The sequence below is a fragment of the Mustela putorius genome, unplaced genomic scaffold (genome assembly GCF_011764305.1).
Source record: "Mustela putorius furo isolate JIRA1106 unplaced genomic scaffold, ASM1176430v1.1 tig00003834_pilon_pilon_pilon, whole genome shotgun sequence".
Taxonomy (NCBI): Eukaryota; Metazoa; Chordata; class Mammalia; order Carnivora; family Mustelidae; genus Mustela; species Mustela putorius.
This window is the reverse complement of record NW_025421987.1, coordinates 61,230,035-61,254,066: the sequence shown is the minus strand read 5'-3', so window position 1 is coordinate 61,254,066 and position 24,032 is coordinate 61,230,035. Positions and strand designations below refer to the sequence as shown.

Sequence of the window (24,032 nt, the reverse complement as noted above, 5' to 3'; positions counted from 1 at the left end):
CTTCACCTAAGTACAAAAAACAAACCATTGAGACGTGATCCTGGCCAGACAGTGAGGGCCACTGACTAGCGAAGGAACCCATTCCTGCCTTTCAATGAGGGGGACTCAAATCCACCCCTCATCAAAATGCCCACAGTCCTTCCACCTCCCATACCGTGTGCCCTGAGGACCTGCTGCCCTGCCTCATTCCGTGGGGGAGCTGGCACCGTGGGGGAGCTGGCAGGGTGAACACCCCGAAGTCCCTCCCACTGACTTCACTGCAGCTTGTTGGTCTCCTGGTTCAAGCTGTGCAGGAAACACGGTCCACACTCGGAGCATTCGACTGGCTTAAGGCACGGAGGTGGGAGCAGACTCCCTCGATGCCCGTTGTTCCCTGGAGCACCAGAGTGGAAGAAGCACAAGGCGCCGGGCTGCAGCAGGTGGAGGGGAAGCCTGCCCGTGACCAGCCTGGGCCTGGACAGCGCCATAGACTCCTGTTCCTCACACTCCTTTGGGGGGTGCTGCTCTCCTTTTGCAAGTAAGCCTGTTTTCTGAGGATCAGATCTGAGAGGGCGCCAGGAAGATTAGGAGAGCTTCCTTTCATTTTCCTTTCTCTCTCAAGGCTGCCTTCCGGAACAAGAAGCTGTCATCAGCCTGACCTAGAGTCCCCTCAAGAAGAAAGACATGGGATGCTATTTCCTGCCTGAGGGTAAATATGTTACCTGATGTATCAAAGTCAAAATCTTTGGCCCCTTCATCCCATGACTTTGAGCCAGTGTCTGTCCTTTGTACAAACCTGATACTGGATTTAAAGTTCAGCACGGCCTCTTTTGTGGTGGGAGCATAGGGGTCTCAGACAGGAGAGAGAGAGAGAGCGAGAGAGAGAGGCATCGGGGCTATTTACTTCCAATCCCCTAGAAGAGGCTTTGTCACTACTCTCTAGAGAGTGATCACTATTGTTTTTACATTGGGGCCTTAATCAGATGCTCTAGTATCTTTCTTTTATTGCTCGTCCCCTTGTCATCCTTAATTGAGCCTGCCATTGCATTAGATAATTACATTCAGCCTCCCCGGCTCCCCCTTCACAAACCTTCTTGGAAGGCTGAGCTCATGACTCATCTTTCTCTGATACAAAGTGACTCTCTGAATTCATCAATACCTGACACGGGGCTGCCCCCGTCCCCATTAGGCACCACATCATTGACTGGTTGGTTAATTTCAGGATTTGGTTCAGGGTCACAGGAATGGTTGCAAGATTTTTGTGACATTAGGCTTTTGCAGCCCATCAGCTCGTACAGGACCCAGGAGTAACCTTCAGTGTTGAATATAGTTAGTCCTTGCAAATTCCTAGGTGAACAGCGCTTGCCAGGGAATGAGCCATAAAAATGGCCACTGCTCCTCCTAACCAACATCCCCACTTTGTCTTCATTGGGTCATTATGCTGCATGTTCAGGGGGCTATTATGAGGCCATTGCCTGCCTCTCCTCCTGGAAATGTCTGTCCCTCTACTCTGACCTGGAATAAACCACCGCTAGTGGGGTCCTTCTCTGTCTTAGCTCTCTCTCCTCTTCTCTTCCCTTGGAAAGCCCCAGAATTCTGAAGGCTAGAGGTGAGAATCCCAGGCCCACAGCAATGATGTCCTTCTTGTTATTGGAAGAGCCTACACATTTGGGCTGCACTTACCCCGGACCCTCTCATCCTACAGGTGTGGTGAGTCTGGAGTCCCCACCTTTCCTGTCCATGCTTCCCGCACTCTGGACCCTTAACACACCGAGGCCTCCATCCCACACTCCTCCAGCCCCTCCCTGTAAGAACCCCTGGATGAGTCCTCCTGGAGGGGTAAGAAAATCTTATTCTTACAGGGACCTTGTAAGGAGCGAGTTGGCCTTGCACTCAGTTCAGATTCCGGGTGTGTTTCCTCACTGAAGCAATGTTTTTAAAGGGATGTGTGTTGTTTATTAATAGGAGGAATAGAATTCCACTATATCATGGTATCTGTGAAAGGGTCTAGACAGCCATCCTTTAGTGACCTGAAAGCTGTCTATAATCTAGTTTTGCACAAGGTAGCACAGGGTGTGGGGTAAGACACACCCCGGGGACCCCCACTGCAGCAGAGAGGGTCCTGGGACCCGGGACCAGAAATCTGGGTTCGACTGCTAATCTGTCCACCTTGGACACCACTGTCCTCTGGGAGACTCTATCTTTCCTCCAGGGCAAAACGAGAATGGTGTGAAGGTGAAGTGATGTGATCATTGGGGGGAACCTCAGAGACAGTAAGGGTGTCAGAACTGTTAGTTGAATATGAATTCCAAGCAGAATAAGAAGAGATACCGTGAGCTCCAAAGGTTGTTTACAGGTTGTGCAACTCTGTCATCACTCTCTCTGTTTCCAAAGACTGGTATCTGCCCCACCTTCAAAATCTCACTCTCTGAACCTCCAACTTCGCCAGCTCCTCCTCACATGACTGGGAAATTTTCCCGCTGCCTTATGTCTTACACCTTTTGCTTTGTGTCAGAGACACTGGCACGCGGGAGACCAGGGCGGCCACTCCGCACCCCCACCCTTGGCTCAGAGAGGCGTCGGGAGGAACTTTGCCAGATTTAGCCAATGAGAATACAGGGCATCCGGTTAGATGTGACCTTCAGTTGAACGACAAATATTTGCACATTCTTAGAAGTAGAAAAACAACTCATTGTTTCTTTGAAAATCAGAGTTAATTGGTCACTAGGTATTTTGTGTCTGCTCTAGGCATAGTGTGTGTTTGTCTCATGTAGGTGAAGGTCAGATGTTGTTAGGACAGTGTCATTGGAGCCACTGAATTATAAAACTTTCTTCAACCATGAGAAGATTTAGGATGTTCTGGGGGCCAGCCAGCCTTGGGTCTTTTCTATTATTCATTCCCTGGTCAGGACATGCCAGCAGTTGGTGGCTTCCTTGCAGCCCAGGGTCCCCTGTTAAGCAGGGAGTTAGTTGCCCTTCCCCCAGGAACAGCCCTCAGCCAGTGATGGGTGAAAGTTGGGATCAATATCTCAGCCTTTACGTCCCTGAGTGAGGGCAAGACATCAGAGGTATCCGTTCTCCTCTATACTGTCCTCAAGTTCTGCAGCGGGACTGAGCCCCAAATGTCCACAGGTAACCACCCCTTATAGTCTTCTCTCTTCCCTTCTCTATCTGACCTCCTGATTCTCCTAACAGTGCTACCTCGGCCACTTCTCAATCAACACCCTGCACATAGATCCATGACTCAAGGTTGGCTTTTGCAGGCCCTCACCTAAGACAAAGCTGGACATTCTTTCTTTCTTTCTCTCTCTATGGATTCTCCAGCTGCCTCAGCCCTCAGAAATCATGAAAGGTTAAACTCATAGGGTACTTCCTGAAAATACAGAACCAGGAACCCAAGGATGATATCAGGAGTCCTAACACATTGGTTGCTGAGGTCTGTAGAGACCCCAACAACCAAAGGAGATGCTCATGGGAGAAGAGCTCAGCCTTGCTCTCCAGTTACCAGGCTACCAAACCAGGAGCCATGGAGTAGAAGAGCCGGTGTTCTGTGTTCATGGAAAAAGGATGGCATCCCACTTCCTGTCCAGTCCTTCTAGGAAGTTAACCTAGCAGCCCAGTCAAAGATTATCACTGCTAACATGGTATGCTCTCCAGGAACTGTCCTTGAGAAGATTCCGGGGTCAAGCAGGGTTTCAGCTGTCCTGAGACACTGGGAAAGGCAAGAGTTTGAAGCCACAGCAATCCAGGCTTGAATGTTGGTCTGCTTCTACCTACCTGTGATCCTGGATGGACAGCCTCTGTCTGCTCACCTATAAAATGAGAGCAATAATGACTCTTTTAGGTGAATCACATGCAAGTCAGTTGGGGTCAAAGGCTGTGTGGCAGTCAGTAAATTACTCCTTCCCCATTGTAACGTACCAGCAAAACCAAATGAGAACACACCCGGGTATCATTCTGTCTGGGATGGTAGCTTTCACAAGCCCTGTCTCTCACTCAGGCTGGAAGTCAGGCCCAGATCTTGTTAATTGCTTCAGCGGGCTCGACCTGCTCTGCTCTTCCTCCCACCTCACCTTTCTCCTGGATCTCAAGAAGGTTCCGTGAAGATTGCCACCAGCAAGGCTGTCCAGCCTTATTCCAGAGCAGATCCCACCAGTAATTTGCTGTGATGGATAGTGTGCCTCAAACTGCCTGTGTAATTGTGGTGAGAAGCCATGGAGCTGCCGTGTTTAGGAAATTCAGACTTGCAGGGAACGCGGCGCTGCCTCGGCCACAGTCATTCCAAAATTAGACCTTTCCCCTACTCCATCATTACATGGCTAAGCAGTCAGAACACTTCCTGAATACGAACCACATATCAGAAGTGATTTATGGAAACATCCACATGTGTGTGGATAGGCGGCAGAGAGAGGGAGGGAGGCTTGGGGTTGGCCCCAGACCTCACTGCCGCTCTGCACATAGCTGCTTAGACCGGGCACCAGTCGCCTCAGCCACCGCCCCAGCAGAACGATGGCTGCTCCTCTGCTGCAGGGATGGGGAAGGGCCACTGTCTACTGGGGACAAGAAAGGTAAAGTCCTTTCAATTCACAGATGTGCCAGACCATAAACCTCCTTACCATGCATGTTAACAGTTCAGATGCCCTGGATCCTGCCCTAAAGGCACTGATTCAGTGGGTCTAGCTTGGGGCCTGGGCATCGGTGCTGAACACATGGTTCTCAAACCATAGCTGTACATCAGAGTGGCTGAGGAGCTGGCAACTCTCCTGGTGCCCAGGCCCCATTCCCCAGACCGACGACATCAGAGTTGCTGACTGTGGGACCCAGGGACAGGGGCTTTTTACAGAGCTCCAGGTGATGCCCATGTGTGATCCGGTTTGAGACTCACTGTGCAGATAATTTGAAAATCAGACATGTTTGGGAAATATAAGTTCAGGACAGAAGCCGAAACAGGAGAACCAAGTGCTTTATTTATTTATCATCAGCAAACTGTAATTCAGTGCTCCTGATGGCTTCAGCAGGTAAAATCGTGTTGTAGGGGTTGATTCCAAGCCCTTGTTCTGATTTCTTAGACTCTCCAAGTTTATCAATTTTCTAATACAGTTTTCCAGGTTGCAGTTCCCATAGCTACCTACATTTTAAAGGTCCCGTGGGTCATTTGGATGCTCTTTCCAATCTGGTGACTTCAGGGAATTTTTAAGAGTTCAAAGCTTTTGATTTATAATTTTGTAAGAGACATGAGGGTTTGAGCCACAAGGAAATTTAACGGTGACCGAACATCTCTAGACATATCTTTATTTTTAAATTTTTGTTAAAGAAAAAAAAAAGATGTTTGGTTGACGACTAGAAATCCTAAAATGGATGTCATGCTCTAAATTTCTAATTTGGTGTTTCCTTAACTCTGGAGAGAAGGCATGGTAAGGTAACTCCACCCTTCAAGCTGATTTCCCCATCTTGGTGCCACTTCAGCCAAAGCAAGAAAAGGCTCGAACCTCTTCCCTTACCTGTCCAATGATCACAATGGTGGAAAAAAAAAAATTACTGAATTGGGCGATCTGTGAGGTCCCCAGTATCATCTCCAGGGTGCTGTTGCAGGCCAACTATTTCCTGGGGGTGCGCCCCCTGGTGACAGCGTGAGGGATAACTTCTGATTAGTGCACAAGGAGGGGCTTTGTGCTGCCTCCTCCAGGGGTCAGGGTGTGAGAGGCTAGGGGTTATCTCAGTCAGGCTTCTCTGAGCCACCCATTTCTCCGCGAGTCTCCCGAATTTTATTTTCAGCCCTGCCAAGGACAGATTAAATGGCTACATGAATGGGGAAATACAGGAGGCTTTGAAACAGATGGTTGGCTGTGCAGGCACAGCGACTTGCCAGGCCCTGGATTGTGCCGCCATATGAATGAAAATCCCACCGTGGCTAGGTTTTTATTTCTCCAACCTATGGATGACAGCCGCTCCCTGGTCCCCCTGGCAGGGCAGCCTGGAGCAGTTACCTGCTATTATTTGCCTCCCATCAGGGCTCAGCTTCTCGCCTCTCTGGATTTTCCTGGTTCCTTTCTCTGAAAAGGAGTGCCATTCTAGACTAATTTCCTGATGGTGTAAATGATTTAGCAGGGCTGATGAATATCAATAGAGCTGCAGATGGGTTTAAGGCTCCTAATGAATGTGACAGTCACCGGTGCCAAATATTTTTCCAACTTGCATTTAGGATGAAAACAAGCTTGAATAGTGCCCACAAAGGTTACTTCTTTAATTATGCATTATACATTTTAAAGTCAGTAGACAGGTGTCAGCAAATTTTGTCACAGATGAGAAGCTGTGTACAGGGCCACGCACTGAATGCATGGGAGCCACAGAGCCCTGGGTTCAAATCCCAGCTCTGCCACTAACAAGCTGTGTGAATTTGAACAGGTTCTGTAATTTCTCAAAACTTGATTGCAAAATTCAGATAATAATACTTGCCCTTAGGCATTTTAAAAATAACAAGCATGGGGACATGTAGCATGAGCTGCATTCAAATGTAACAAATAATTATTATGTCCTACTATGCAGAAAGGGGTGCACTGTGTGCTGGGGAGTCAGAAGATTCTAGAAACTCATAGGTAAAGGAAATAACTAAATCAATGGTATACCAAGGGTAGGACAGAGAGAGCCCCTCCCCACCCCCAGCTGGGGCTATAGGGGTGTGTTGTCTGCAGATAATTTAAAAACAATAACAAAGCTGACTAAAAGTTGATCTGCTTTTTATTATCAACATGTTCCAAAAATTCTAAATAATATCAGTGATGAGATGTTCTTTCCCCCAACAACTTAGACCAAAAAAAAATTACTTGTTGGTCCAAGTTCCTGAGAGCTAGTATGGTTATTATTGGGTATTAATACTATATACATAAGCTTTGGATTATCTCATTTTAAAAATTATTTATCCTTTAATAAACATTGTATTCTATCCAGAAGTTAATTGGAAGAATACCAATTGCCAATTACACAACGGGTCTCCCCATCCCCCACCTCCTCAGCATACATGGGCTCAGGCCCAGGGGTTGGTTCTAGGCCAAGTTTGCAACCATTGGACATGGTTGAAGCAACCGGTTCTAGAGCAGGTTTTGCCACTGACCCTGGTGGTAGCACTTTTTCCTGCATTTAAACAGTAGATTTAAAACAAACAATAACTGCTCAGTGATTGCAAAACCAAACATATAAAGATCTCTGAAGTATATCCATTCTGTCATTTATGCGTAACCTCTTGGAGAGTCTGGGTTTTAAATTGAAAATAAGGAAACTGAATGGTGAGGTATAATTTTTTTTTGGCAAGTGTACATTTTAGATCATACCTGACATGTGCTGAATTCAGATTATCTTTAAATTTGCAATTCACTCTTCTTTTTAAATTATTTAAATTATTAATATTTGCTTTAAAAGAACAAATCAAGAAAATAATGATTATTGCTGATTATTAATGTGATTATTACTGAAAATAATTATTACTGATAATTAATGTGATAATTACTGAAGTTAATTACTGAAAATAATTCTATCACATAAAGAAGCGAGTGTTAAGCGATGATTCACCCCAGATGTCAAATATGTGAGGTACCTCACTGCAATGAATCACACAGTTCATTTTTTAAAGATTGTAAATTGACATAAATGATGGTCCTTCCTTTTTCAACATGGCCCTACTCAAAGTTCATGATGGAAGAATGAAGGTGTCTGCGGTCTTTCTGAAGATCTGACTCTGGGGCCCTTTGTATCTATCAAGCCTGGAGCTGGCCTCTTGAAGACATTATTTAGGCTTCTCAGTGTACAGTGAGATGTGTATGATTACCCCGATTTAAACAATTGGGACAAAATCGAGACAAAAACAAGGAATCGAGGCTGGGAGTAACACAGCTGGAGTTGACACCAGGGATCACCTGGCTCTGAAGCTTGTTCTCTTAACCACACTCCATCAAAAGGAGGGACGCTGATGCTGGCATTTCAGTTCTTGACTAGATTGCTGGAGAGTCTTTAGGACGATGAGATGCTAGACTTTGCTTCTCTTAACAACCATGCAGTGAGACAGGACACGGATGCTCACAAACCAAATATGTGTCTGAGCTGAAATGCAGCCCAGGAATTATGGAGAACTTCTCATTCACAGGAATGAAGCTGAGGCCCTGAGAAATTCTTGCACTAACAATCACACAACTATTACTGGACCGGGAACCCAGATTTCCATCCACCTACACCATGCTGCCTCTGGGTCTCAATTAAACACAAGCTCTTTTGTCCTTTCCAATTCTCTCACTCTCATTTCCACGGGTTTGGGCTTGGAAAGGGGAGACTCTGGCTGCATAATGCCTTAGCTTTGAGAAAGCAGGATGACAATGTCGCTGACAGAAAGGAGAGGTGTGTGGACCAGAGTTAGGGCAGGTACCTTGGCTGGGATGACTTGCGGTATCTACTACTCTCCTTGGACTCTACTGTTCAACTTCCCAGACACTGCTTGACATTGATTGTGATGACCTGCTCACACCTGGAGAAAGCCTCACCTTTCCTTTCCATGTAGAAACACAGAAGGGGCTTAGGTAGAACCATGCTCTTTTCTCTTTCTTTGAATTGTCTGGTCCTAAGAGGTTTTGCAACGTTGCAGCCCGGTTCATCCGCCTGGCTTTAGCGAATTTGTATTATTTGCTTTCCAGTCTGTTTCTCCATGTAGAAAATATGAGCCCCTAACTTAATCATTCCAAACTTCTAATGCACGTGACTATTGCTAAATGCAACTTCCTGGGCTTCACCCCAGATGCTCTGATTCATTAGATCCAAGTGGAGCCCTTGAATCTGCATTTTCAATGAAGATTGGTTGGAGTTTTTCTCGAGTCTCCATTCTGAGACGCTCAGAAACAATGCCATTGTTCTTCTATTCTTCCCAGGTCTTTATGAATGAAAGGCCCCCGGCAAGTGTTTGCCGATTGAAAATTAAGGTCACTTTTATCCTTCTACTGCACATATACACTATTTGGAAAATTTTGTGACTAGGTCAGGGTAGGCTTATTTTAATGAACACGGATGTTGATTCTAGAAGCTATCCCTCTCAGACCTCATTCATAGTTTTTTGCTGTTATTGTTTTTTAAAAGATCCAAAAGTTATGTGTTAAAAGAGAAGTTGCTTAATCAGCAATCTGATTTAGAAAAGAATTGACAAATTTTATTTTATTAACATCTCACACTAACTGTTAGGAAATAGATTAAAATGTAGAGTAAGAAATCATAATTCATTTGTAGGTACTTTTAACAGCAGAAAAGATCCAGCTTAGGAAAAAAAATTAGATTTCCCTTTCCAGATAATATAAAGTCTTCATAATATTTGCAATGTCAAAAAAATAATTTATTAGCAAGATTTAGAGAACCCAGAGTCAAAGGAAACCCAACAGTCATTTTTGCAATAATGAGACCTCCCAACCGTCGTAGAGGTGGCAGGAAATGGAACCTGATAGAGTCTGGGAAATCAGGATATTCTCTTAAAATAAACAATAAAATAAAATAAAATCCTAAGGATCTTCTGCCAGTTTTTGTGACAGTCATTATTTTTACACTTACACCAAAGTTTTAAAAGATGAGTAAAACAATAGGAAGCATATGTTTCTCTAACATCTGTCACGAGCTTGTGAGACCAAAAAAAAAAAAAAAAAAAATTAACAGAGGACCTGATGATTTGCTCTATAAGTTATTACAGGGCATGAGACGAGGTCTTTACCAATCATTATAGCACCTCCTGGCATTAGGGGACTGCACTGCTGGAGGGTTTTACCGTTATTCTCAAGAAATTCTGGTTGGAAATCCATTTGTCATATGTGACTTAATAATCAAATTATTGTAGAACCTGAAACTGAGCCACTTGGGAGTTTGGTGAGCAAAAATAAACTTACTTCCTATTTTAAAAGAATTTCACCTAAAAGCTAAGGCAAGGCATTCTAAACCAACCAGCTGTGTGGCTCTAATTTTAAAATAAGGATGATTCAAGATGCAAAACTCTCAAAAGCCTTCTTTATCATGCTCTTCCAATCATACCCTGTCTAAAGCTCTCTGAACTTTGCATCTAAATTCCTTAGAGGTGGGGTGCCTGGGTGGCTCAGTCAGTTAAGCGTAGGCCTTCGGCTCAGGGTCCTGGGATCGAGTCCTGCATTGGGATCCCTGCTCAGCGGAGAGCATGCTTATCTCTCTGCCGGCCACTCCCCCTGCTTGTGTACACTCTTTCTCTACGACAAATAAATAAATAAATAAATAGATAGATAGATAGATTCCTTAGAGGGGCTACTGTCTCTTAAAATAACAGAGACATGTTTCTTGGTCATCTGCTAGGCTCGGTCTCCGTTTATTCTACCCAAGTGAGGAGTCAGATTAGGACCAATCGCATACCTTGAAAAGAACATCTCTAAATCCCAAGGTAAAAGAGTGAAAACAATATAACATTTTAATTTCCCTTGATGTTAAAGAATATTCTGAAGACACCGGTTTAAAAATAGAGTGGTTAAAAACTTAAATTCACATTTTTCAAAATGAACCACAGTGGGAACAAAAACAAGAAAAATCAACTTCCAGGATATAATCTCCTTGGCCCTCAATTTCTCTAGATCGAATCTCTTACAGAATAGGGGAAATAGCTTTCTTCATAAGAAACACTAGCTAACTTAATTTTTTTTTCCACAAGTAATGCTGGTGAAGATCTCTGTCACCCACATTTTCAGGAAAAAAGGAAATGGAACAGAGGAACATTATCTTGTGTTTACGTTTCATGATGACTTGTTCTTCAATTCACTTGAATTTATAGACAAAACAGCCCTTTGGCAATTCATTCATCTAAAGCAATGAATTGTTCCCACAGTAGATAACCAAAAAATTAAGTGGATTCAAAAGACTGTATTTTTATTCAGACTTTTAAAATGAGCCCCCAAATGGATAAGGAGTCTTATGGGGTGTGACTCTCTTTTTTTCTTTTTTAAGATTTTATTTATTTATTTGACAGCAAGAGAGGGAACACAAGCAGAGGAGAGTGGGAGAGGGAGAAGCAGGCTCCCCCAAGAGCAGGGAGCCCGATGCAGGGCTTGATCCCAAGACCCCAGGATCATGACCTGAGTCGAAGGCAGACTCTTAATGACTGAGCCACTCAGTCACCCCTGTGTCCCTCTTTCTTTAAGCAGTTAAACCCAATCATGCTCTTCCCTGATGTTTGTATATATAAAAGCAGTATCAGAGGCCTCATTCAGGCACATCTGCAGGCTCTCCCTGTCTGAAAAGTTCCAGGGCTGGAAATCACAGCAGCCTGGCGGTCAAGGTATTCATCTCGGGCCTTCTGCTTTATCTGTATTTGTCTCAGTCATTTAACCTCAATGTCCACATCTATAAAATGGGGAGATTGGCTCATTCCTTTTAGCTCTAGCTTTCTAGGTTGTATGACATATCACTTGCAAAGTGCTTTCACTAGTCAAAAGAAGGATACAAACTTCCAAATAACAGAAACCTGTATGACTGATAAAGATAATAGCTAACAATCATTAGGCCCTGAGACATGCTAAACAAAATGCTAAGTGCTTCGCCCTTACTATGCTACTGGAAAATAGGAAGGTTTTTGTTTGTTTGTTTGTTTGTTTGTTTGTTTGTTTTAATTCTACATATTTCAGTGTAGAATGTTCCAGAAAATTTAATTGCTTTTATATATACTGCTTAATGTAGTCAATATAAAAATCATAGTTATGTTATGGTCATATGACATTTATATATCAATTTAACAAGATTAAAGTTGTCAGTGATCAAGGTAAATCTTCAAGGTGACTTTTTTTTTAAAAGATTTTTTATTTCTTTATTTAACAGAGAGAGAGATCACAAGGAGGCAGAGAGGCAGGCAGAGAGAGAGAGGAGGGAGCAGGCTCCCTGCTGAACAGAGAGCCCGATGTGGGGCTCAATCCCAGGACCCTGAGATCATGACCTGAGCCGAAGGCAGAGGCTTAACCCACTGAGCCACCCAGGCACCCCTTCAAAGTCACTTATAAAGAAAAATCTCCTTTCAGAAATATTCAATGGAACATGGTATAAACACATTTAATATGCAGATATGCCGACTTTACTTCTCTGAAAGATATGAAACATAAAAGGGCAGAGAGCCCCCACAAGTGACAGTCCAAACTTCTTCCTGGTGATGAATTTGTTGAGGTTAGAGCATCCTGAGAAAGGGAACATGTGATAATATTACCCAACATTTACACTTCAATTTCAGTGAGTGCTGGTTTCCATCTCAAAACAGAATACCAACTTGCAAAGTCTTGTTGATACTCCATGGAAAATTTGGTGAACTAAATTTGCTCAAGTCCAAAAGATCTCACCTTTTGTGACTTTTTTGGCATCTGCACCTTGACCCACTTGAAAACGTGTCCTTGAGGCAACCAGCACACAGCAGGATGAGACCAGATAACTTTGCACACTTAAGGTATTCATGGTGGCCAACATGTTGCTAATGGAAACTTTTGGATCCTCAAAAAGCAAATTGAGTGACAAGTTTTACTAAATCATAAAAACATATGATGATAAGTATCAATCAAAATTTTTTCATCATGAATTAAAGAAAATGTGTTGTAGATACAGAACATACAAAATTTTTGTCTTTTACCCTAAAAAAAAAAAAACCCTAAAGATGGTGGAGCTCAACTTCTTCATCATGAAAGTGAAATAGTCTATATTTAGAGGAGGCATTTAAGACCATCAGTGTTAATTTAGTTTTAAAATTTTATTAAGCAAAAGGAATGTCCACACATAGGAGTATAACGTGCCCCTTACCCCTGCCAAACACGAAACTTCACTCCCTACTTGCAAAGCTGTAGTACAATGAAAAGGAAAAGGGTCAGAATTATTGTTATTCATTCTAAAACTTTGAAACACTTCAAGATATTTAAATTAAAATTTAGGCCTGAATATATCAGGGCAGGGTTGGGTCCTTTTATAATCAACCAATACAGCTGTGTCTCTACCTTCTTCAGTCTCTGGCAGACATGTGGCCTTGTAAAAATGTACTACAAAAGGGATGAAAATTACTGAATAGAGTGATTTCTTGCTCCTTTCCTCCATGCCTCACCTACATAGTTCAATGACCATCTACATACCAAAACTGTATCAACTACTCACAAGAAAATATCCATTGTGTCCTGACAAACAGGAGGTTGAGGCCACCTACTCAAAACTGGGCAGATAAGAGCAAGCTTGGCACAGAATTCTTGTATCCGATGAGGAAGGTGTATAGTTTAAGGAATCTAAGGGAAGGACTGTTGCTCTAAGAATAGTCACAGCTGCTGTTGGCGTGCCAACTGTTCTAACACCTTTGTACCTCAACTTGATGTTTTTCTAACAGTACTTTGAAAGATACAGGGTGAAAGTCTGGGAGAATCCATTCCTTTATTCATTTTTAAAATTTCAACAAATATTTACTGACTGCCCAGGAGGGCAGTCCCCTAGGAGGAAGTTCTGGGGATGCAATAGCTAAATAACAAATAGACAAAGTGTCTGCCCTCATGAAAGTATATGACAATGAAGAAGACTAAGTTGGCATAGGATATAACCAATGCATTCATGTGAATGAATTTTACCAAATGAGTTTCTCCTATTCTGGTAACACCTGGGGTATAAAGAGAGAACTGGGCACTTGGCTGGGGTAACAAAATATAACTGTGTGCTCACTCCTTAACTTTTCTCTGGTCTATTTCCTCTTGGACGGTGTCACTCTAAAGTTGTGTATTTGCCACTAAGACATGTTAGGAAGACATTTAAACTTTTATGTAGAAAAACAGTGTCAAGTATTGGTCCGTGCTTTTTTTTCTTGGCTTTCCCTTTTTTCACTAGTAGGGAAAAACTTAAATTCACGTTGCTCTTTAAAACTACTTTCGTTAGAGTCTTGGAGTTTTTCATAAAGGCTTATGGGGAGAAAGCTAAGTAAAGGGCTTGATGTTTTTATAACTAAATGAAGTCAAGGCCCCTATATAAGAGTGAAGTAACAGAATGAAGTTAGAGAGGCCACAGAGCTGGTGTGTACATTACAACTTCAGGTGAGTGAACTTGATTTCTAGCAATAAACATTCTATCAAACTCAATTTCCTTTCACAAACTTATAGTGAGTAAATGCAATTTCCCATTCCAAGCAAGTATGTCTCTGAGATTAAGGATACAGTCCAAGAGAAGATAACAATAAAGTTTAGAGTCAGTATTTCTCTAAGGAAATTCTTGCAAACGAGTCAGAGAATGATTTAATGGCAACAAGATATGGAATAAATATAAACATGGGGGAAAAAAGACCGTCACTCCAACCTTGCTGTTTATATTCTCAGCGTGTTTAAAGTAAATATCTTACATTTTCTAGCCATTATAGATTAAGATGATCTGGCGAACTCAGTGCTTTGCCCCGTGCCAACATTCTTCAAAGTTTTTTCCTTAAACTGATCACTAAAGCTTGTGATCCTCTGGCTTTGATCACAATTTCAGCCAAGGCTAAACCAAATAAGTTTCAGAGGGCTAACTTTCTATTTCCATTACTCCTTAGTGTCACCTGATGCTTTCCACTGGGTACGTATTGCCTCTGGGAACAAGTGATGGGGCCTAAAGAGAGAAACAAGGCATTTTCTCTGATTTGTGCAAAGGTCCAACCCTCAAAGGAAAACCCAAAGGATGCTTGTGCAGAAACAATGTAACAGGCTTTGTGAGCGTGCTTGCTTCTGTAAGTGCACGGCTTTCTGCCCCAGAGGTTGGAAAAGATTCTCTGGAGCAGAGGGCGGGGCACCCGGGAGGAGATGCTCGGGCCTTCCGGAGGGGGGTGTGCAATGACAAACACAGTGGAATGGAAGGAACCTATCCCTCTTTCCTGGGTAAAGAGTGAGGAGCAGCACTATGCCAGAGTGGAAACGGCTACCCCTCATATCAACATAAATTTGCCAGAGGCAACCACACGGTGTGCCCCTGCCCAGGTTGGGGTGGAAGCAGCAGACTCATCCTCTATGCCCAGGAGATGTATGGATTAGTGGAGACCCACGCCTTGCAGGGGGTATGAGGGATGACAGCAGCAAGGACCAGACAGGATGAGATCTTTTTCAGGAATGCCAGCAAGAGCAGATGATGACTCAGATCTCAGATGGGTAACCTCCCTGCCACAGCTCCATCCCTGTGCGTTGGTATCATTTAAATTCCCAATAACTTAGTGCAAGCTCTGGGAGAGAGGGAGAAAATATTCTTTATTGACTCAAGCTAAGATTTTGCCACCCAATGAGATGGGGTGTGAAACAGAAACTGAGTTGAGTTACAGAAAAATAAAGCTCCATTTCTTGCACAGCTAAATTTATGGACAATATCCTCACCTGATATGTTTCTTATAAAGAGATGGGTATTTCAGCTGAATTAGGATTACTTGGAGGTTGTTCTGGGGAGAGACTCATTTGTTTTAGCAAACAAATTTTCTGTCTTTTATTCACATGGGTTTTGTTGTTGTTGTTGTTTGGTGGGTTTGAAGGAATCAAGAAGAAGAGAAGAGGATCTCTTTAAATTAGGGTGGAAAGTAGGAGTGACTGTTCTGAAGTTACCAGTTTGAATTGTAGATTGGTAAAGCTTTGACTACATAAGCTAATAAAGTTTGATGAAATTAGAATCATGGAGATTAAAATTCTTTGGTATCAAATTTAACTTTGCTTTCCAAACTGTTATAAAAGTTTGAAAAGTTGACAGTAATCAGTGATTTTTGCAATCTTAGCTGTATACCAAAAATCATCCACAGGATTTTCTGTAAATAAGATATACCCAGGACCTACCAAATCAGGATCTCTTGATTGGGGTCTTGTTCTTAACTAAGCCTTTTCTGGGCAGCCATTTTTTTTTAAATGTCACAAGGCTCTGGGACAGCTAACTTAGTGTCAATGGACGTGTGAGAAGCCTATTCTGATGCAACAACTAGGAGTATTATCAGAAGCCACAGAAAAGGACACTAGTGCATTTAATGAAAAAAATTTATTAAGCACCAATAATTTCTTGGACTCTCTAGGAGGTAGAACGTACAAGTAAATAGACTTTTAAGACTTGCATGCAAGATAAAATGCTGTTTCAGCTTCAACACCTCAGTGGAAGCAGTGTCACATAACTCCAAAGATAACTCACGTTTAGTTTCCCTGCAAGAGTAGAGCTGGGACTTTCCTCAGAAGCCCAGAACCAAGCATGCCTCCTGAATTCTTCCACTCATGTGTTCATTCTCTGCTCAGCTCAGAAGCAAATCCTGTCAAGAAGCCTGGCAACTCTCTGTTACTGGCAGGGGATTGTCAGGGGTGTGGTGGTAAGACCTGGAACTTTAATAAGGCAGGGATGCCTTCTTGCTCTTATGCAGGGGTGAGCCATCCTGACCTTCTCCCACCAATTCCGCTCGCCCTGAGCAGTATCATCAAGCATGGGGGGGATCCTGCCGTGTTCCTGCTGCCGAGGCCCACAGGGATTCCACAGGCATCAGACCTTCTGGGACAACTCCCTCAAGATAACATCTCCCTAGTGCCACACTGACCATGTCACCGTTCTGGAGCCTTCAGTGGGTCGCCGCTGCCCATAGATGGCCCTCAAGGCCCTGAGAATCTGACCTGCCTGTTCCAGCCTGTCCTACTCCAGCCCTGAAGTTATTCTCCCTTCGTCAAACAGTCTTATTATATCTCAAATACCTTCCCACCTCTAAGCCTTTGCTCTAGCTTCTGCACTGCCTGGAATTTCCTTACTTTTAACTTGGGCGACTGATAAACTACCCATTCTTTCAAGCCCACCAAATGTTCCCTCCCCCACAAAGGCTCGTATTAGCTTCTTGGGCTCCTATAATGAAGTACCTCAGAGCGGCTCAAACAATGGCATTTGTTTTCTCATAGTCCTGGATGCTGGAAGTTTGAGGCTACGGTGTCAGCAGAGTTGGGTCATTCGATGAGCCGTGAGGCTCTGTGCTAGGCCTCTCTCCCTGCCTTCTAGATGGCCCTTTTCTCTGTGTCTTCACATCGTCTTCTCTCTGTCCATGTTTCTGTATCCAAATTTCCTCTTCTTATCAGGACACCAGTCATACTGGATTTGGGCCCCACTTTATGGACCTCATTTTGACGTAACTACTCCTTTATAGATGTTATCTCCAAATATGGTTACATTCTGAGGTATTAGAGGTGAGGATTTCAACAGAGGAGCTTTGGGGGCAATACGCTTAAACCCGTAACAACCGTATTCTGGTTGCTCATTCCAGTCAGAAGTAACCTGTCCTCCCTCGTGCTGATTGTCTGTACCGTATATGACACTTAGCAACAACTGGATTTTATCTTTGTTTCTTAACTGGGGATGGGCACATTGTACCTACACGGTGAGCATCTATTACAGTAGAAGCTGCTTCAGAGACCCCCACTCACAAATTCTGCAGATGAGTGATTCCTCACAGCCTCTGTAAACCTCCCCCTTCCCTTCTCTCTCTCAGAGAGCTGGCAGTGATCAGGCCTCCCTCTAGAACCAGTGGGCTTCTAGTCAGACTGAGTGAGTTGTACGTTCACCAAGAATCTGTTTTTGAGCCCCAAACTGTGTATCCCCTGTCTGGCTTCATAGATGTACACATTTCAAGAATTATGTGAAGCAATGAATTATGAGCACAACGGGAAGGGAGTGTTTATATAGAGATGAGGAGGCCTGGTTTGGAAAGGCTTGCCAAAAGGGAGCTCCTCAAAAGTAGTGCTAAATTAAGCATGAGTGAGACAACCGAAGAGTCAGAGAAGAGGGACTCTTGAGGGGCGCAGTCAGTTAAATGTCTGCCTTGGGCTCAGGTCATGATCCCAGGGTCTTGGGATGGAGTCCTGCATCAGGCTCTCTGCTCAGCGGAGAGCCTGCTTCTCCCTCTTTCACTCCCCTTGCTTGTGTTCCCTCTCTGGCACTCTCTCTCTCTCTCTCTGTCAAATAAATAAGAATCTAAAAAAAGAGTACGGGAAGAAATAATTACATTCTGGAGGCCTCTGTTCGTAGATGACAGTATGAGTGTTTTTAAGTTCTCGTAATGAAGACATACTTTAAAGAAGCTCAAAAATGGATATTGTAGATGGTGCATTATAAATGGGGTTTGTGAAAGATAGCTCCAGTATCAGACCCAGATTCAACAAAAAGACTCCCCCCACCACATCAAACAATTCCTGAATGAACACACTAATTTATGTTTTAAGTTCAAAGAAGTGTTTATAGCATGTATGTCTTAGCTTTTTAAGATGACTCTTCATTTTATGTAACTTCTCCAATCAAGGATCCAACTCCTTTTGCATAAGCGATGAGGGACTCTGAATAAGCTGACTTGTCAATGAAGGATTATACTGAGGTGTGGTTTTCCTAAACAAAGAAGGCATGAGAGCTGTCTACAGAATTTGCTAAGCACTGGCTGCAGCTGACAGACCTCAGGCTTGAGGAATGTTTCTTCCCAGACAAAGACCTCAGGGCCACGGTCTCAGATGCAAAGTCTGGAGACTCCAGCGTCTCAGAGAAAGTCTGGTGGGTGACTGTGGGGGGTCAGCACAGCCCCTCACCCTGGGCTCTCCTGCTGGCCACACCCACGAGCACAAGTCAGTCAGCTCCCCAGCCCTTGATCCAATATTTCTGGAACTCCTGCTCACACCAGGCAATTCTGCTTCAAAAACACTTTGCAATCTTTCCCACCATCGGTTCACCCCACAGATAATCGATATGTTCCTCATAGCCCACGAGGAAATGAAACATTCTACAGCTACCCACAACAGAAGGCTAACACTCAACCTGTCTGCCTTAAGAGACCAGGCTGTCACACAGAGCACACCTGAGTGGTTTTTGTTGTTGTTGTTGTCGTTATTCTGTACATTAAAGAAATGACAGCCACTGCTGACTACTGAATAAAGTAAGAATGGAGACAGTAATTCCTACAGATTTTCAGATCAAGGAAAATGTAGCCAGTTGCAGAAAACCCTGGTCGGAAACAATTTCTTTATTTTGTAACCAATGGACCTGGCTGGGGCAGAACATTGTAGAATGACCACGTGGTGGGAAGGTAAAGGCAGGAACTCGTCCCTGCACCTAAAGAGTGTCAACAAGAGGACATCCCTGCCCACACTGTGGACAGAGACCGAGGGTCCGCTTTGCCCTTTCGGATGTGGATGTCTCCTCATCAACTAGTAATGGTTCTCCCTCCAGCACCCCCAAACGGGGCTGTGGTGGTCTCTCTTTGCAGTACAGAATGAACTGAGCAGTCATCTGGAATGTTTTTCTTAAGGTAAAGGTTAAAAGGATTATTAATTCTGACACTACTTACAGAATTACACCGCAAATCATCAGCTATTTCTCCCTCCTATTAAATCTGAGATACGGGAAATTAACCCACCTCCCACAGTCCTGTCACCCCATTACTTATCTGTGAGCTTATTTCCTTTCACTCTCCTCCAAGTTTTTTCTCACTCTTGTTTCCCCTTCCTGATGTTTGCCTTCCTCACCTCCTTCCTGGCTTGCTTGCATTCCTTGATGTCTAGCCCCCAAAGGAATTAAACAAAGAAAGAAAGAAAGCTCTTGAGTTGGATGTAAAGAAGAGACAAAGAATTCTAAAGCTGGAAAGGCTATTAAGGATGTAATGGAACTACTTCCATTATGGACAAGCCCATGGAGATGCAGACGCGAAAGCCAGTTGAGGCAGAGGCTGGCTCTACAGTTCAGGTTGGAAGCTCTGGGGTTGTACTCATGCAGGGACTAGCTAAGGCAAAGGCCATGCCAGCTCTTTGAACCCCCTTCCCCGGCCCCTGCAAGGACCTTCCCTCCAAAGAGCAGCAAGGCGGAGATGCCATGCGTGCAATTGCTCTGTCAACTGTGAAACATTTTAAATGCTTAAATGTTTTCAAAACTCTGTGTATCACCGTAGAGATTATAGTGACCTATCTCCCGCATTCTGAAGTCCCATCCAGGCACCATGAGGGCTGGGGTGAGAACTTCATTTAATTAGGTCTCTGCCTGCTCCCTCACTGCAAGGGGTTAAATGAATGCCTCCATAAGATGTGTCCTTAAAGCTTCACATTTAAAATAGCCCAGAACTCTCAGGAGAGTGATAATAAAAAGAAGAAGGGTACCACATGCTAGGATTGCGTGTTACTCTTCTCAGCACCCCAAATCACGTGCCAATCCATTCTCTCACAGGGAATGGACATTTTTCTCAGTTTAAACAAGAATAGAATTCATCTTTTGAATTACCTGCACATTCCCCATTTATTTATTTGCTTACTTACTTACTTACCGACTTACTAATTTACTTCATATTTGGCCTTGTCACTTCCTGCCTTTGTCATTGAAGTTCTCATCCAGGAGATAGTCTGCCTTCGGTACAGGAATTTGTAAAATTGAGTTCATGGCCGGCATGTTTTTCAAATATAAAATTCTATATTACGACACAAGTAATGAAAAGTCGTAGAGCACGCCTCCTTCTTTCAGCTGGTGATCACCCCTCAAGGGATACTCTGTGCAGGGCTCTTATTTCTTTTACATAAAGGATACATTTTGCTATTAAATGTAGGGCCCTGGTACTAACTTCTCTCTTCTCTCATCTAGGTTCACATGGACCCTGGGGAGCTTCTGTGCTCTGGAATCCCACATTAGTTTGGATGGGGATGATTCACTGAGAGCGAAAGTGAAGCAAGCGTCATTCCTTCAAGCCGGCGCCTTTGGGGTCCTGTAATCCCTTTGCCCTTCTTTAGTGGGGCCACAACACCCTGCCATAACATGGACCCCACGGCGGTCTCGAAACTCCATCCCAGCCAGAATCTACTTCCACAGAAGGAGGGCAGGTGGGGCACTAACTAAACACAGAGTCCTGACCTAAAGATGAGGGAGGCGTGGAACAAACACCCTTCATCTCGGCCACTGACTCAGTCAGGAATCAAAGCAGAAAGCGGCGGAAAATGAATCCAAATCTCATTCCCTCTCAACCTGAAAGAATTTTAAGAGTTTTCTAAGAGCAGAAACTGCCACCAAGGCTGTAGGAGTCAGGCTAGCTGGGGTCTGTGACTGGTCTGACAAAGGCTAACTCTTACCCAGATGTCCAATAAAAACACTTAGCAAGTATCATTTCCATAAGGCTTTGTCTACTCGAAACACAAGCCAATTGTTTGGGTCCAATTTATGAAGCAAGGTCTTTCGAAGGTTATGGGGTGAGGAGGCCTGATGACAACTAAATTGCCTTAAATGGAGCTCAAAATACCACCTTAACCATTCTCCTCTCCCAAGAAATGCTTCATCATAAATCAACTGGCTCAAAACGTATTAAAAATGACAAATAGAGCAAGCACTTACATTTCATTTTTTTCTTTTAATTCACCAATGCATCAAAGATTTCTGAAGGATATTATTCCGCACAAAAGAGATGAAGTGCACCAGAAATGCGAGATTCCAGGGATAAAAGAGGAGACTAAAAAATCAAATGGTGGACCAGACTTAATGCTGAAAATTATTCTGAAAATAGACACACTCATTTGAGAACTAGGACATGAGGATGGTCTGTTCCGAACTTGTAAGGAGTGGTGAATCTCACAGTAATAGGACACATGTTTTTCATCTTAGAAGAACTTATGAATCCATTTTAGCGCATTAAAGTTCATGGGTACTGTTTGTCCACAAGTGAGCTTTCTCCTCCCTTTTCCCACCATGCATATTTTAATGGGGTATTGATTCAATGGGGGGAAAAAAAAACCTTCCAAAACTCACTAATGTTTCCTGAATTGCCATTAGGCTAGCTTTAGAAGGAGTTTTATAACATGTGTTAAATGAAACTTTCTGGGCAAGAATCTTTAATATTCTTCTACTTTGGGATAGCAGCTTATTTTTTATGTGTCCCTTCCTCTATACGTAGAAAGTCATTCTTCTCAATGAGAATTATTAAGTGCCTAACATAAGATGTAAATTTGCCTTGAGCTAGAATAGATTAGGAAGAGGATGGGGCAGAAAAGTCCAGCCCAGCAAATCATAACGCATGTCCTCAAAAGGCATTGGTTCCGAGCACTTGGATGGTTCAGTATGGAAGGAAGGAGAGCAAACCCCATGAAAACAGTTCTTCTTTCCCCTCCCTTCCTGTTGATTACAAAAACCTGAAAAACTCAACCAATCCTAAAGGCTGTGAACCTGATTCCCCCCATCCCCAAAACCTTTTTCAGTCTATTTGGAAACACCTGTTTTTAATTGCATTTGGATTTGAAAACTAATTTCAGGTGATATTGAGTTCAGGCTCCAATCAAGTTGGAACCAAGAGATTATTGCTTATCCACGCATCCCAAAATTCGGGGAGGCTTGAGGCCAAGGATACCACACGTTCTGAATGCATGCATGAGGCCCATATGTTTAGAAATGAAAAAGGAATGGCCTCGTTCTCTCTGGGAAACTTCTTTAAGGCCATGATTGGGGGTTTTAGGTTACAGCTTTTAGATTCAGCATTCGATTTTGGTAAAGGTCATTGGGAGGACAATACCCTCCCAGGCATTCCAACACACAGAGCAGGAGATGAAGCATTCATGTGATCAATTCAAAATAAAAATAGTATTTTAGATTGTTCACTGAAGAGACCATAAATCCACCCCACTCACCCAATATGAAAGAAATTGAAATCAACAGGCCGTCGCCTAACCACAATTTCCCTCCTATAGTCTTTAAAGGCATGGAGCCCCTCTCTGCTTTCCTTCATACTAAAAAGGTGAAGGAAGGAGCGGGACTCAAGAATTCTTCTTTGTACATGTTCTAGGACTGCCTTTTCCACTCCAGAATCTGTTGAGACCAGGGCTTGGGGGCTGGTCCCAAACCTGTCACTCACTTACAGTGTATTCCTGGGCTCTTGGCCTCATAGTAGACAATTTTAAATGAGGTTCTTATTTCTCTGCTTCACAAAACATTTTGGGAGTTCTCATTGCTGATTTGTCATAAAGTACTAAAAATCATAAAGATCTGCTGAAGTGCAAGAGGCTATTTTGATTTTCTTTAATAGCTGAGTCTAAGGAATAAAAGGAAAATTCATGCCTAGAATCCTAACATGATTATTTGATATTCCGCATGACAATCCAAAACAAGGCTTGGTGCCCTTGCTTTGCAATATTCCAAATGACAACTAGTGCCAGTTTTATTGAGCTGATCAACAATAAATACCTCTTTGATTTTTAAAACCGAAAGCACCAAAGAGTAAGAGAACACAGAAATATATTTCAATTGGACTATAAAGCTGTTATAAATTTCAGTAAGCTAAAATACTGAGAACACAGAGTGCCCCCATATTTGTTCCCCACATTCAAAGGATGCAGGTAGGCTTAAACTTAAACACCATTGTTAATTTTTACTAAATTCATTAACCAATTTTTATAAATGTTTTACATACAATGAGTTATTAGTTCCTAAGATTCCCTTTTATGGATGAATGGGAGAGCACCACTTACCATTTGTTAATTGTTCTAATGTTCTAATTCTAATTCTAATCCCGAGCACCACCCACTAATGAAGAAAATATAATTTCCACAAAGCTTCTTTATTCTTATTCAGAGCCTGCATTGTGCTTTTTTGTTGCTGATTATTGGTTTATTTATTCCTCTTCCTATATATTTATATAAATACCAATATATGTATATGTTGCTCTTAAAATTTTACTTTTGTAATACTGCATATCGAATTATTTACATAGATATAAGACTATTTGGGCTCTGGAAATTCAAAGGCATTAATTAGAGAAAAATGTGATTTTTGCTCCCATTAAACATCTAGAAATTTCATTGGGGGTTTTGATTTCTAAGACCTGACAGAAGGAGAAAATACAGTATCTGGAAATTCCCAGAAATCATGGAGAGCCAAAGAATCAGGAAGGTAAAATACACATCTCCAAGTTGGGTCCTCTGTAGGTTGCCACAATGAAGTAGGTCAGCTGCAAAGTGCAAGGAAATAGTGACTTTTTCACAATTGAAACAACCACAATACCCATGGTAAATGCTTCATAATAATTTATTGTGACTGCGTTAAATTGATGTTAATATGCAAGC

At 42.9% G+C, this 24,032-nt stretch overlaps 1 long non-coding RNA gene across 1 annotated transcript; it reads left to right on the top strand.

Annotated features, from left to right (window-relative positions):
- The first annotated feature begins 310 nt into the window (after positions 1-310).
- On the top strand, positions 311-23,582 carry LOC101684337. The gene is made up of 4 exons (XR_199679.2): positions 311-517; positions 602-688; positions 1,685-1,818; positions 20,578-23,582. It is a non-coding gene; the product is annotated as an uncharacterized LOC101684337 (long non-coding RNA).
- The last annotated feature ends 450 nt before the right edge of the window (positions 23,583-24,032 follow it).